This window comes from Lathyrus oleraceus, chromosome 1, assembly GCF_024323335.1.
Source record: "Lathyrus oleraceus cultivar Zhongwan6 chromosome 1, CAAS_Psat_ZW6_1.0, whole genome shotgun sequence".
NCBI lineage: Eukaryota > Viridiplantae > Streptophyta > Magnoliopsida > Fabales > Fabaceae > Lathyrus > Lathyrus oleraceus.
Genome location: NC_066579.1, coordinates 161,999,969 through 162,015,012, shown reverse-complemented (window position 1 = coordinate 162,015,012; position 15,044 = coordinate 161,999,969).

The following is a 15,044-nucleotide window of genomic DNA, read 5'->3' as shown; positions in this document are numbered from 1 at the left end:
CACAGTCTTATCAAAACAGTTGATATAGACTCGGTTAAACACTAACCAGTTCATGCCCAGAATAACATCAATCTGCACTAGTGGAAGACACACAAGGTCTATCCCAAAATTCCTACCAAAAATACTCAAAGGGCAACTTAAACAAACTGAAGTAGTAGTCACTGAACCCTTTGCAGGAGTATCAATCACCATACTACCCAACATCTCAGATATCTCTAACTTGAGTTTCACAGCACAATCCAAAGATATAAAAGAATGAGTCGCACCTGTGTCAATAATAGCTACAAGAGGAAAGCCATTAATATAACACGTACCTCGGATCAAACGCTCATCTGCAAAAGTCTCAGAACCTGATAAAGCAAAGACCTTGCCTCCTGACTGATTCTCTTTCTTCGGCTTAGGACACTGTGGACTGATATGACCCAACTCTCCACAGTTGAAACAAGTTACAGTCTTCAACCGGCAATCCGCAGCCAAATGACCACCTTTTCCACACTTGAAACATTTCTTCTCATTACTGGTACACTCATGGATACGATGTCCAGCCTGACCACATCTGTAACATTTAGCAGGAGCACTAGAATCTCCTCCACTAGGCCTCTTCATTCCACTCTGCCTCTGAAAACCTTTGCCAGCTGCATACGGTTTCCCACGATCAACCTGATTCTTACCTTTCCTATCAACCCTTTGCTGATAGCTCTCTGCTCTAGCCTTAGAATCCTGTTCAAAAATCCTGCAACAGTCAACCAAATCAGAAAACACTCTAATCCTCTGATATCCAATAGCCTGTTTGATCTCGGGATGCAACCCGTTCTCAAACTTCACACACTTAGAAAATTCTCCAGCAGCCTCACTATAAGGAGTATAGTACTTTGACAGCTCTGTGAACTTCGCAGCATACTCAGTAACAGACCTGTTACCCTGCTTCAATTCCAAGAATTCTATCTCTTTCTTCCCTCTGACATCCTCTGGAAAGTACTTCCTCAGGAATCTTTCCCTGAACACAGCCCAAGTAATCTCAGCATTTCCAGCAGTTTCCAACTCAGTGCGGGTAGCAACCCACCAATCATCAGCTTCTTCTGACAGCATATGTGTACCGAACCTGACCTTCTGGTTATCAGCACACTCAGTTACTCTGAAGATCCTCTCTATCTCCTTCAACCACTTCTGAGCACCATCTGGATCGTATGCTCCCTTGAACATTGGAGGATTGTTCTTCTGGAACTCACTCAGTTGACGAGCAGCTCCCATTCCCACAACATTCGGATTTCCTCCAAGTACTCCTGCTAGCATACCCAGAGCCTCAGCAATTGCAGCATCATCTCTACCTCTTCCAGCCATCTCTATTCTGAAACCCAAACAAACTAAAATGATAAGTACTGATAGGGTTACACAACACCTATCCCGTACAGGGGAAACAGAATAATTACGACTCGACACGACCGACTATGCTCTGATACCACTAATGTAACACCCTTCTAAATACCCCAAATATTATAATTAAAATAATAACATATTGATCAGAGTAATTATGCCCCGAAGGGTGTCACACAATCATTTCACGACAATCCATCAAATTGCCCTGTCATGCTCATTTATTTAATTAAAATTAAGATTTCTTTGCATAATTCGCAGCGGAATAATTTCAACATCAATGTAAAACATGTAACACAATACATGTCAATCATTCAACAACAGAATCAAATTTATTAAAACATCCCCTCCCGATGTTACATCTATCAGAGCATGACCCATAAGAAACTACTCTAGACTCCAAGCATTAGCTTCTACTCAACTCATTTCTCGTTACCTGAAAAATAGGCGTAAGGGTGAGTTCCTCAATCAATATAATAAGCATTATAGAACAACATGTAATGCCAAGTAATTAACACATTAATTCACCCAAATCAGACTACGCACTCAGCAACAGTAATATCCATTCAACCATCATATTCAACAGTAAAAATCTCAATCATATTTAACATTAACAACACCACACACAACACACATGTGATACTGGAATACATCCATTCATATCATATGCCACACATTCATTATGCAATGAGACTCCATGCATGCGGTACCGACTATTTGTGAACATATAGTTCAACCTCACCGTCCAAATCCAGGCACGGCTACCAAGCTCACTAGTCCCACTCATTTGAGACATAGTGACTCACTCACTAATTCCTCACCATGGGAATTAGCTACCACCCCAAATGGGCCATGAAATGCACGCTAATCACCTAGCATGCAAACATCAACAACAACAATCAAATGATATACTCACTAATTCCTCACCATGGGAATTAGCTACCACCCCAAATGGGCCACAACATGCATGCTAATCACCTAGCAATGCAACATCAACAATAATCAAGAATAGACACATGCTCACACTCTAAGCCATAATACAGTCTATTCACAACGTATACATTCACATCATCATGTATACCATCACACATTATCAACATAATTAATCACAAAAGCACATCATATCATGCCACATAATCAACCACAGTATTAGCCCGCTCTACTAATACCTATACCACCCAAAACAACGGGAAATGATCCCTACAACATCATATCTCAGCTAAGTACATCACTCAGCGTAAACAACCAAAAACTGCACAACAACAGTTCAGGAAAATCCCAACTCTGCCCATACGCGTACTGTCCATGCCATACGCGTATTGCCCAAACCTGGCCAACTCCATACGCGTAATGCCTACTCTCTTACGCGTATTGCGCATTTCCTCGCCCAACTCATACGCGTATCACCTATCCCATACGCGTATGCTACGCGTAACAATCTCCCATTACGCGTACCAACAGAGACCAATTTACGTTCAAATTATCATCTTTTTCCCCCATACGCGTAAGGCCTCCTCCATACGCGTACCAGCCATGCTCATACGCGTATTGCCTAGTGCCATACGCGTATGACCAGAAACCAGAGCTCACAGATCTGCAATGGCTTTTTCTGTTACGAACCCATCCGATCCAACCTTCCACAGTCCAATTTTCACACATAATTCCTTCCTATTGTCTAACACAAAACAGATCTTATTCGATTCCACAAAGTCTAACATTTCCACACCTAATTCCTACGAATCCTTCAATTATATTTCCAATTTTCATTCATCCCAAAGGTTCACAAATTCAACATATATCATCCAATCAGAGATAAACAATGGTCTATTACTACCCAGTACATATCATCCCATAATACCCGTTAATTGATGATAAACCCCCCTTACCTGAGTTAATCCGGAAAATTCTGCAGCTTCAAGCTTTTCCTCCCTTCAACCCTTGTTCTCTGGTTCTCTTTTTGTCCTTTTCCACGTTCTGCCTCTTTTTCCTTTTCACGTGAAAAACAATAAACCTTTTTACCAAATGGGACCTTTTTACTGATTTCCACTTTTATTCCAATTATAAAATAATAATCCAATAATAATAATCCCAATAATTATTATTCCCAAAAATAATAATATTAATCCAAACTTCCAATTATTCAATTAAATTAATAAATAAAATATTAATTTAAATTAAATAATTAGCTTATTTTAATTGGGGTGTTACAACTCTCCCCCACTAAAAGAGTTTTCGTCCTCGAAAACATACCTCAATCGAACAACTCCGGATAAGCCTTCTTCATCTGGCTCTCAAGTTCCCAAGTCACATTGCCACCTGCTGGTCCTCCCCAAGCTACCTTCACCAAGGCAATCTCTTTACCCCGCAACTGCTTCAACTCTCGATCCTCTATCCTCATAGGTGATGTTTCAACAGTCAGGTTATCTCTCACCTGTACATCATCTATTTGGACTACATGCGACGGATCATGGATGTACCTCCTCAACTGAGACACATGAAAAACATCATGCAAATTCGCAAGCGACGGCGGTAAAGCGATACGATAGGCTACCTCTCCTATCCTCTCCAAAATCTGATAAGGACCAATAAATCGAGGTGTCAACTTCTTCGACTTCAAAGCTCGACCAACACCAGTTATCGGAGTAACACGAAGAAACACATGATCTCCCTCTTGGAACTCAAGTGACTTCCTCCTCTTATCATGATAACTCTTCTGACGACTCTGAGCAATTCTCATCTTCTCCTGAATCATCTTAATCTTTTCTGTAGTTTGTTGAACAATCTCCGGTCCAACCACAGCACTCTCACCGGACTCATACCAACATAAAGGTGTCCGACATCTCCTACCATACAAAGCTTCAAACGGTGCCATACCAATGCTCGAATGAAAACTATTGTTGTAGGTAAACTCAGGCAAAGGCAAACGTGGAGCCTGAATGCCAATCACTGGACTTACATCAGCATCCGAACCAAAACACACACAAAAAGGCAAACGTGGAGCCTGAATGCCAATCACTGGACTTACATCAGCATCCGAACCGAACAAACCCACACTGGAACCCGAATGCCACTCGATGGACTTACATCAGCTTCCAAGCACACAATGACACAAAACAAAAACACAGGCGCCCGGAGAGATCTGCTCATCTCCTGCCTACGTACCTCATCTGGTATGAGGATCAGGGCGACGTAGTTCCCCTACGAAGGGACACAGGACTAGCCTAACCAGATGACAGAGGGAGACACAACTAGGGAGACTACGACTCGAGCCTAGCTGTTATCATGCAAAATCATCCCTAAGTCAAGGTTTCTAGCTAACTTGCACAGGAAGCAAGCCTATCCTATTCAACACAAGCAAACAGTAAATCAAGCATTCACAATTAGCACACACTATATGCACACAAATGGGCTCACTCAAAGGGTAAGACTGCAAGGGCAAGTCATCTGTACAGGGGTAGTGTCAGCTCTTAACCTTGCCATTGAGGGGCTAAGGTGAAGCTGATGAAAGGAGAGTGAAGGTAAGACTTCACAGCTCTTATCCCTGGCCAGGGAGAGCTTCAGACAAAGGAGCGTCGGTTCAGAAAGGAGGAACCATTCTACACTCAAGACTCTGACACAACTGTACATTGTACAAGATCTTGGGTTTGTGTCCCAATGCATCAACACAGTGGTGTGAGCAGAGGGACGACTCAACATAATAGCGGGAGATAGATTGCATATCTCTTATATCCGCCAATTGCCTCATAGAGGTCTTTACCTGCTTGGGGACAAAAGTAAACAATCACAAACATTGCCTCTTAAGGAGGACTTCAGACAGGTGCCTGGCCAAGTAACAGGCCAGGTCTTCCAGACTACATGGAGACAAGAATGTTATACCTCAGTGCAAATTGCTTATCAAGCAAAGCAAAGCAATATTAGCAACTAATGTACCTGAAATCAATCAAATATCATCAGTATACCAATCACAGAATTAAACAGCAAATGGTTCACAATTAGCTATACACAGACAAACACAATCCAATGCACCAAAGTGCAAGTCAACTCAAAGGATCCAAGCATCCTACAACATAAACCAAGTTAGTTTACAATATCAAATGACATCCCAATCAAATGTGAATCCACTTCCTTAAGGTATTTTGCTTCTTAACCTGAAAATCACATTCAAACATGAGATACAAGACCACTAGGACAAGCCTAGGGTCAAAAGGAAGTGAAAAAGCCAAAACAGCAAGTGAAACATGACCAAAATCAAGATTAATCAATTAAAAAGAGAATCCAATCAGTCTCACATCAAAACTATGCACCAAATTCATTTCATGCACAATTTAAGTCAAGCTAGGCAAATGTGAATCATACATGAGCAAACAGAATGATATCACTCAAACAAATACCTAAATAGCTCAATAAATTCCACAAAAATTCCAGCCTAAATAGGACACATTCAATGAGCTACATATCAATTTTCATGCCATTTGTACAAAAGGAAGTAGATCAATGAAAATCATAAAGTCAGCAGAAATCCAAGCAAGCTCATACATGGTAGCAAAATAAGCATCAACTTCAATCAAATGCAAAACAGTGAGAACAACTAAGAAATGAATGGGACCAAAGCCAAAGTAACGATGAACATGTTAGGAATCACTCCATCAAATTTCACATTCATATGATATGGTATGAGCATTTCACATAGCATATAAGGCAATCACTCAAGCAAAACCCTAAAATGTCTAAACAGCAAGCAAAAATCCCAATCAAATAGGAAATGGCTCAACAATTCCTACAAAAAATCATGGCAAAACTAGACATATACAAGATATCACATGCAAAATTTGAGGTCAATTGGCAAAGCATAGGCATATCAAATAAAATCATGAAGTTGACCTAACATAGTGTGACACACATTGTCACACTCAACTTGAACACATCATAACTTGCAAACCATAAATCCAAAATTCACAAACTATACATCCAAATAACCAAAAATGAGTCAAGGACAAGCATGTGAAATTTCATTCATTTTGGATAAAGCATGATCATTTTATGAATTAAATGGTGAAACATACACAAAATATACACATGAACAAGATCAATAGGCAAAGTCAAAAATCCACCAAGCACAACTTAGACTACCATACCTAAAAGAAACTAGACAAAATTTGATATCCAACACAAAAATTCCCATTCAATTTGGATGAAAATTGGATTTGTTTTGATTTTTTGAAGTTAATTGAAATAATGAAATAAATGTTTAACATGAAAATGGATTTATTAGGCGCAGTGGCAAAATTGTAATATCCAAGTCCCTGGTCCAAAACGCTGCGCTTCACTAAAAGCGCTGGCAGCGTGCTATTGGCTCTTTCGAGCGGGAAATAGGATTCAAACGGAAAGGCTAGAACGCATGGATCAAACACGTTTATTTTCCAGATTTTCTCAAGTTCTTCGCTGTTCTTCATCATTCCAACTCCATAAATCATAATGGACAAAACTCAACCAAAATTGGCAAATGGCACATGGTTCTCTTCGTCTTTCCACGTACATCAGTAATACACAACTGAAATCTCCTAATTCCTACTGTATTGGACGGATCGAGCAGGAAAAAGTTTGACATCAAAAGTTCAAATCAAGATTTCTCTCTCAAATCTTGATGAAACTTAATTCTACAAATTGCACTACATTCTACAATCATGGATCTACACAAATCATATCACAATTTTGAAAATGGTTAGAGTCGAATTCCAACCTTGGATGATGGCAATTGTGGAATCCTTGCTTGTTTTGCTCCAATTCACGAAAACAGATGTAGAATCTTGCTCTGGGAGATGATTGATGATGAAAATTCAGCTCGAGAGTGCATGATTATGGAGGAATTTACAACTGCCATTGGAGAGGAAGCTTGGACAGTTGGAGTTTTTGGCACGGTTCTTGCTCAAATGCTTGAAAACAGTCCTTTAGATACACCTGCAGATGAGGAATTCACCAAGAAATTGCAACAGTATTGATGAATTATGGATGAAATAGTGAAAAAAAATGGATGTGAAAAATGTGAAAATTGAGAGAGTTTTTGTGATTTTCTGTTTGGATCTGAAGAAATGATTAGTGATTCTGCAAAACAGTTACAATTAGGACTATATACCTCTCCCTAATCCAAAGTTAAATCAAGATTAAGCAAATTAAGATGATTAGCATAATGTGCATTTTCAAGTGTTAGGTCCAATATGCCCTTTCATGATGCAGCTAATTTTTCTGTCCAAACTTGGTTCAAGCAAGTTCTAAATGATATTTTGGAAGTGTTGGAAAAAGTCCCATGTGAAAATTCCAAGTATTTTGAGATTTGGACCATTTTGCCCTTGCTTTTTAATTGGTACACTTGATAAATGACCTTTTTATGTGAAGGCTTTTGGCAAAATGTGATGATGGATTATGAAAGTACACATCAAATGTGGTTTGCTCAAAGAAAAACCATCCAATTTGGCCATTCCATGTGAAAGTTATGCCACTTTGATTTTGGGCATTTTTGGAAAATGACTGGACCATATCTTGCCAACCACACATGGGAATTTCAAGTTCTTGGACTTTTTGGAATGGTGAGATCAAGATCTTCAACTTTCATGTTGGACAAAATTCCATTTGAAGCTTGTATGATGAAGTAATTTTGGGGGGAAAAACTTTCCATTTTGGGCAACTGAAAGTACAGGTCACCTGCTATTTTTGGAAACTTCTGATCTGACCTCCAAATCTTTAACCTTGGTCTTTGATATGTCAAATGAGACTTATATGGACATGAATGAGGCCTTTCAAACCATCTCACACCTTCCAATCCATAAAATCAGGCACAGTTGACCATAGTTGACTTTCTAGGGTTTTTGAAGAGATTCAGCTTGACTGATGAGCTTTGATCATCCAATCCTTGGCCAAACCACTTCACAATGATCCTTAGACCATATGAACTTGATAAATCAACCCTAGGGCTTTGTTCCAATGAAAATAGCACATGCTTGCTGGTTTGACTGATTCTCCTGACCAGTTTGACTTAATTTGTCAACTGAGCTTGCACTTGGGCAAATGGACAATGCAATGTTATGCAGTGGCCTATGTTATGCTATGACCTAATATGAAATGAATATACACAAGGTAGGGTGCAAATTTGAGGTGCTACAGCTGCCCCTATTCAATCAACTGGGAACCCGAACGGATGAGAGCAACGGCTGTCAGACTTTCAGGGTAAACAGGGATTGAATACCAAGAACCGTAGAAATTTGCACACTACTGGGATTTGTCTTTTTTCTGTTTTTGTCTTCGTTTTTTTTTTCCGTAGGCATAACCACATCCAGACATCGACACACGATGAATGGGAACAGAAATCTCAACTAGATGCCAACGGACAACTAGGAAAAACTCAACGTTTACCAAGACCAACAGAGAGGTAAATCAGCTGGGACGACCAGGAAAAACTCGACGTTTACCAAGACCAACGGAGAGGTAACCAGACATCATCGGATGAATGGGAAGACTCGACCAGACGTCATCGGACGAAAGGGAGAAGCTCGACGTTTATCGACACCAACGGAGAAGGAGAAAACTCAACCAGACGTCAACGGACGAAAGGGAGACTCGACGTTTATCGACACCAACGGAGAAGGAGAAAACTCAACCAGACGTCAACGGACGAAAGGGAGACCACAACCAGACACCAAATAGGACGTCTACTGGGGATTCTGGCTGGGAAATCAACCACACATTAATGAATGACTAGGAATAGGGTATACAATCAGACGTCATCGGACGAATGAGAAAAACTCAACGTTTATCGAAACCAACGGGGAGGTAAATCCACATGGGGAAGGGTACAGCTAGACGTCATAGGACGAATAGGAAAAACTCGATGTTTATCGACACCAACGGAGAGGAGGAAACTCTGAGGGGAACTATCTGGTATTACCAAACGATCTGTGGGGAATAAGCAACTAGACGTCGTCGGATGCATAGGAAAAACTCGACGTTTATCGACACCAACGGAGAGGAGGAATCTTTTGGGGACGACCCTGTGGGGAAAGATATCAACTATACGCCAACGGACGCATAGGAAAAACTCGACGTTTATCGACACCAACGGAGAGGAGGAACTTCACCAGGGAAGGGACGACGTTACGAACATCGAAAGATGATGTTTACAGACATCAAAGAATACCAGACACTACGCATGACTGGGAAAGCACCGAAAGATGGTGTTTACCGACACCAAAGAATACCAGACACTACGCATGACTGGAAATCACCGAAAGATGGTGTTTACCGACACCAAAGAATACCAGACACTACGCATGACTGGAAATCACCGAAAGATGGTGTTTACCGACACCAACGAAACAACACACGCGGGTGCTGACAGGATACTGACTTCTACATGTCTGGGCAAGGCCACATACTGGCAGGGGATCTCACTGGGGACCAAGGTCACGACAGCGAGCAAACAGGAAGGAACACCAAGGATACCGGGTTGTAGGTATGAAACGGGTGACCGACCAAACGTGAATTGGTTTGTGTTCCAAAACACTCATCATCCGGAAGAGGGCTAGAAAAGCAGTCTTGTTAAAGGATGGACATTCGATCCCACGAGGAATACGAATCTTACTCTGCTGGAGAAAACAATCAAAAGACGGACCAGAGAGTGCATGAGATATATTATCTATAGCCGCCAAAACATAGATAACACACTCGCATGGAAGATTATCCATAACCGGATTGCAGGTTGTTAAATGGATAAATCCGAAAAGAAAGGCATCAGGGTACCAGCCTAGGTATGCAAAAGATGACCAATCAAAAAGGGATAAAGTTGCTAACTCGGAGCAAATACCCAAAGGGAAGGGGAAGACCCACTGGGGACAAAACTGCTTGATCAAGGCCAGTATCCAGGGGGGAAAAGAATATCAATACCGCAAACGGGATACTGATAACTGCAAAGAGGGGATTACATCTACCGGTTTGTAGGTAGAAAACCACGGAAAAGTAACCGTCATCAATCAGGATGAGCGCAAAGGGTTAACTCCACCAAGGGGAGAACGTGGGATTTTACAACTACCAGCTTGTAGGTAGAAAACCACAAAGATAGGACTTACAACTACCGGTTTGTAGGTAGAGGCCAACAAACAGAATGAACCACAAAGGTTACCTCTGCTAGGGGATGAAAGTGGGATTTTACAACTACCGGTTTGTAGGTAGAAAACCACCAAGATGCCAATTTAGGATCGATCCAAAAAGGCATACTGACTCAAGACTCATCCTAATGAGGAAAGAACTCAATAGGGAAACTCATCCCGTTAGATGTGCAGGGAGGGAACGGAAACAACCGTCATCCACGAGGATCTAACTCGGTGGGGAGCGCAGAAGGAAATGGTAGACACTTTCTGCTTAAGGGGTAGACTCTACATGGAGAGATCAGACACACCCACATCTGCTAGGGGAATTGTACTGCTGGGGATACCCGCTCGACTAAGGAGTCGCTTGCTGAGAAACACCAACCTCTCAACCATGCTGGGGAACCCAACTCTGAAGCCGATCCAATGGCGCGATGCTAAACTCTTTCCAACAACCCAATCTCGGCTAGTCACCACTGCCTAGGGCTAATGGACATGTTTGCAATGTTGATGCATGAGTTTTTTCCTGTTTTACACAATGCCCCATGATCATGGAAATGCTATGTACTAATGATGCAATATGCTATGCTTATCTAAATGATGGATGCATAAACACACGTCCCCTCCAGAGACAACACCGGGGAGCTCCAGGAACTGTGCTGAGGATCTCCTTGCCACGTCAATTTCCACCCTGCTGGGGAAAGACAATCCTCGCTGGGGATGAACTCCATCGAACCCGAACTGCTTGGCGATTACCCTGCTAGGGGAGGCAACCCATGCTTGTCTCTACTGGGGATGATCCTCCGAACCCGTCCTGCTTGGGGGACCTCGCGGAGGGAAGACCATCATCACAAACTCTGCTGGGAAGGCAGTAACCTTCAGACTTGCTGAGGAGCGACTGATCTCAAATCTGTTAGGGAGCTAACACTCTCACACCCACTGGGGATACAGCCTATTGGGTACGGAACGCCTGTCGAGTCGTCGAACAGCGTCATCCATCGTCCACCCACAGTGTCAGCTTTCCATTTTTGAGATCTTCCAGAATCGCCTGGACTTTTCTGATTCATCCCACGAAGATCGAATTCCTGGGATTCATACAAACTTTCCAGTCCTTAGACTTTGAAGAGTCTTCTTGGTTAACTTTCCAGGATCGTCGTCGTAATCCGTCACCGTCCTTTCATTGTTCGTCTATCCCTTGCCCCTAGTTGGACTCTGTGGGGATTTCTTTTTTCAAAAGGCTTCATATCACCACCTGTCAGCGAATGAAGATATCTAACAGCACCTGCACAAGAGATTGTTAGATAAAAGCGTGCCCCAGGCGTGCCAACACTTCAACATCTAGGTCACTCAAACTTCCGAATAAGATTTCCAGATTTCAATCTTATAAGCATGCATCGAAAGGGACCTCTATGTTTCAAAATGCAAATATTCTTATCAAAACGAACGGATGTTTTCGTAATCAAAGCGGTAATGAAAACAAAAACAAAACTATTTGACTGAACACGCACTTATTGACTGAAACAAAAAAAGATGGCTCAGAATTAAGCAACACACAGGAAGCAAACCCTGGAAAGAGGTGATCGCGCACAAAAGGAAAAAATCTATCCTAATGGCAATGTGAAACCATGATCTCATCGGGTTCCAACTTGGTTACACCTCATATGTCCTCGAGACTTTCCGCACTTTCTATCACCTAAACAAGACGCTTCCAGTCGATCTCTGTCGGAGATTATCCATGATGTATCCTAAGCACAAACGATCATGCCGGACGCAGTTGTTCGTTTCATTCCCTCTTTTGCCTGGACCGCCCTTTCGGGTTTTCGGTCCACCGGGATACCCTTTTTTTACCAAGTCGCCCTTGTGGGGTTTTCGACTTGCCGGGTGTACAGTTTTTTTCTCTTCTTATCCCTAACTTTTGCTCGAACCTTTTCTTTCTGTGTTTTTTTTTGGTTCGCCGGGATGCCCTTTTTTGCCTGGACTCTTTTATTCTTTTTGTCTAGCGGGTCTCTGTTTACGAAGTATTTTCTAACTGCGTCCGCATCCGCAGGGGATGGAAAATCCTCGCCACTCATGGTCGTCAGCAACAAGGCTTTGTCGGAGAAAGCCTTCTTGACCATGCTATGACTGTATATCCACTTTCCCCACGATCGTCTTGAGGAAGAAGGATCCTTTTCAACACCACATCTCTTCCATGGCACGCACGAGGTCGCACTTCTTAGTTAACAACGCGCTTCATTTACTGGGTACAATTGCCCCATGACAAGTAACTGTCAGCCTCTTTTCGCAATCAGGCTCAACGCGTTATACTGAGTCCTCATCCACTCATCCTTTTTCAAGTTTACGTCCAACGGGACCCCATGACTAAACCTGAGTCTCAAATGGTAGTACAACCTTCATCCCATATCTGAGTGAGAAAGGCGTTGCCCCAGTAGATGCACGTACCGAAGTACGACACTCAGGATACCAACTTCGTACTCAGGCACCATCGTTGGTGCATTCAAATGTTATCGGGGAAGCACTAGCTCATTCACTTTAAATTCTCCCCATCAGACATTAGAATCCATTCGGATTCAGGGTCAGGCCCCTCCTCTGGGATCGGTCACTCTCAATCTTTCGATTCGAGTACCTCGAGATGTCCTCATTGGGGACTTCAGATTTCCTTGGTTGAGAATCATCAATGGGTTGTTGGGCGAGATAGCCATACAATACCCTCCTCTTGATTGCTTTCTGGGAGGTATACTGAATATCGTATTCAGTCGACGCCATTTGCCCTCTCGCAACCCGTCCGTTCAATGCTAGCCCCTCAAGCACATACTTGATCAGATCCATTTTGGACTTCCACAAGGTGGTATGAACCAGCATACACGGTCTTAGTCGGCGAGCAGCCTATGCCAAAGTACAACAAGTTTTCTCGAGCAGTGAGTGTATTGTTTAACAGTCGATAAACTTTCTGCTTAGGTAAATTGCATGCTCTTTTCGACAAGACTAGTCATACTGACCCACCACACACCTCATAGACCCCTTGAGGGCTGTCAAGTACCAGAATTAACGATTGTTTCTTCCACGGAAGGTATCGGAATCAGAGGTTCCTGCTACTCATTCTTTTATCTTTCCACGCCCCTTGGCAGTCATCATTCCACCTGACCATGTGATTTCTCTTGCTTTTGGTTCAGGCGTTTTTTGCTCTGTTCTTTTTCTTTTCCTTTTTTTTTTTTTTTTTTGCAGGATCAACCTCGATTCCTCTTTCGTTCACGATAAGCCTCGGTAACTTACCGGACAGCACTCCACAAGTGCACTGATTCGGACTCGACAGTACGAGTTATCTCAACTGGTCAAACAACTTGCCCCGGTCTACCGGATGCCCCTGTTCTGTTTGGGACTTTGCCATCATGTCATCAACATGGCATTTGCTTTCACGATGAGTCATATCATGAAACAAAGTCATCGTAGCCCTTTGATCCGTGGCACCGGCCTTCTTTTTCACTAGAGGATAGTCTTCTCTCGATGGTAGCTCGTGCCCCACAACATGGGTATTCCACCCTGGTGTATCTGGATGCAACCAGGTGAAGATATCAACCTGCTCTTTCAACAGGGCTACCATTCTACTCTCGACTTGCCTCTGAAGCGGCCTCAACTTTCATTTCCCTTCTGGACTCGGCGGTACTCGGGATTACCATCTTGACTCGCTCTTCGTGCGGTTGAATCACCTTCTCCTCTTATTTCAACAACCTGGCTATTTCCCGTAGATCACAATCTTCTTCGCCTTCTTCCTCGGCATGATAGCTTGGATTGTCGAAGTCATATAGAGGTGTAACCAAATTGTTATCGATGAGATCAGGAGGGTGGTCACTTTTGTGGTTGGAACGAGACAAGTTCAAAAGAAAAACGAAAAACATTGCCATTTTTATTTTTATTTTTAAACTGCAAAAAAACGAAAAACAGGGAACACCGCTTTTTAATCACAAAAACATCCATTTATTACTGATGCACAATGTTGCAAAAATGAAACACATGAGGTGGCCCTTACAATGGACCAGTACATTTCGGGCAAAACGTATGGCTTTCATGCAAACAAAATAAAACTCAGAAATACTACACTTCCGGATGAGTGACAGTGACGCTTTTGGAGGCTTTCCAATTTCCTGGTACGCACGACTTTATCCACAGCTCTAGCTCGCGGTCGCGGTCGATCTCTTCACTCACTGAACAAGCCTGATCAGAATTCAGCATTCCTGCACTGACGAAGATGTACGGTGGACGACGTCCTCTGTTTGGTCTAGACGACTCTTGATCTAGATAACCGATCCCAAACATGTCTGCCTTCACCACTATGTCAATGATCCTTCCCCAACCTCGGGCCTCTTTGTTCTTCACCACCTCTAGAGCTTGCTTATAAGAAGAAATGGACAGCGTCTTCTCTTTCCCAATAACAACAGCATTCTCTACCTTGATGGTTTTAATTGCTTGACTGGGTGTTTCAACTTTTTCACTATCCATTTCCACTTCCATCGTCTTCTGGGTTGTATCTCTCATCAA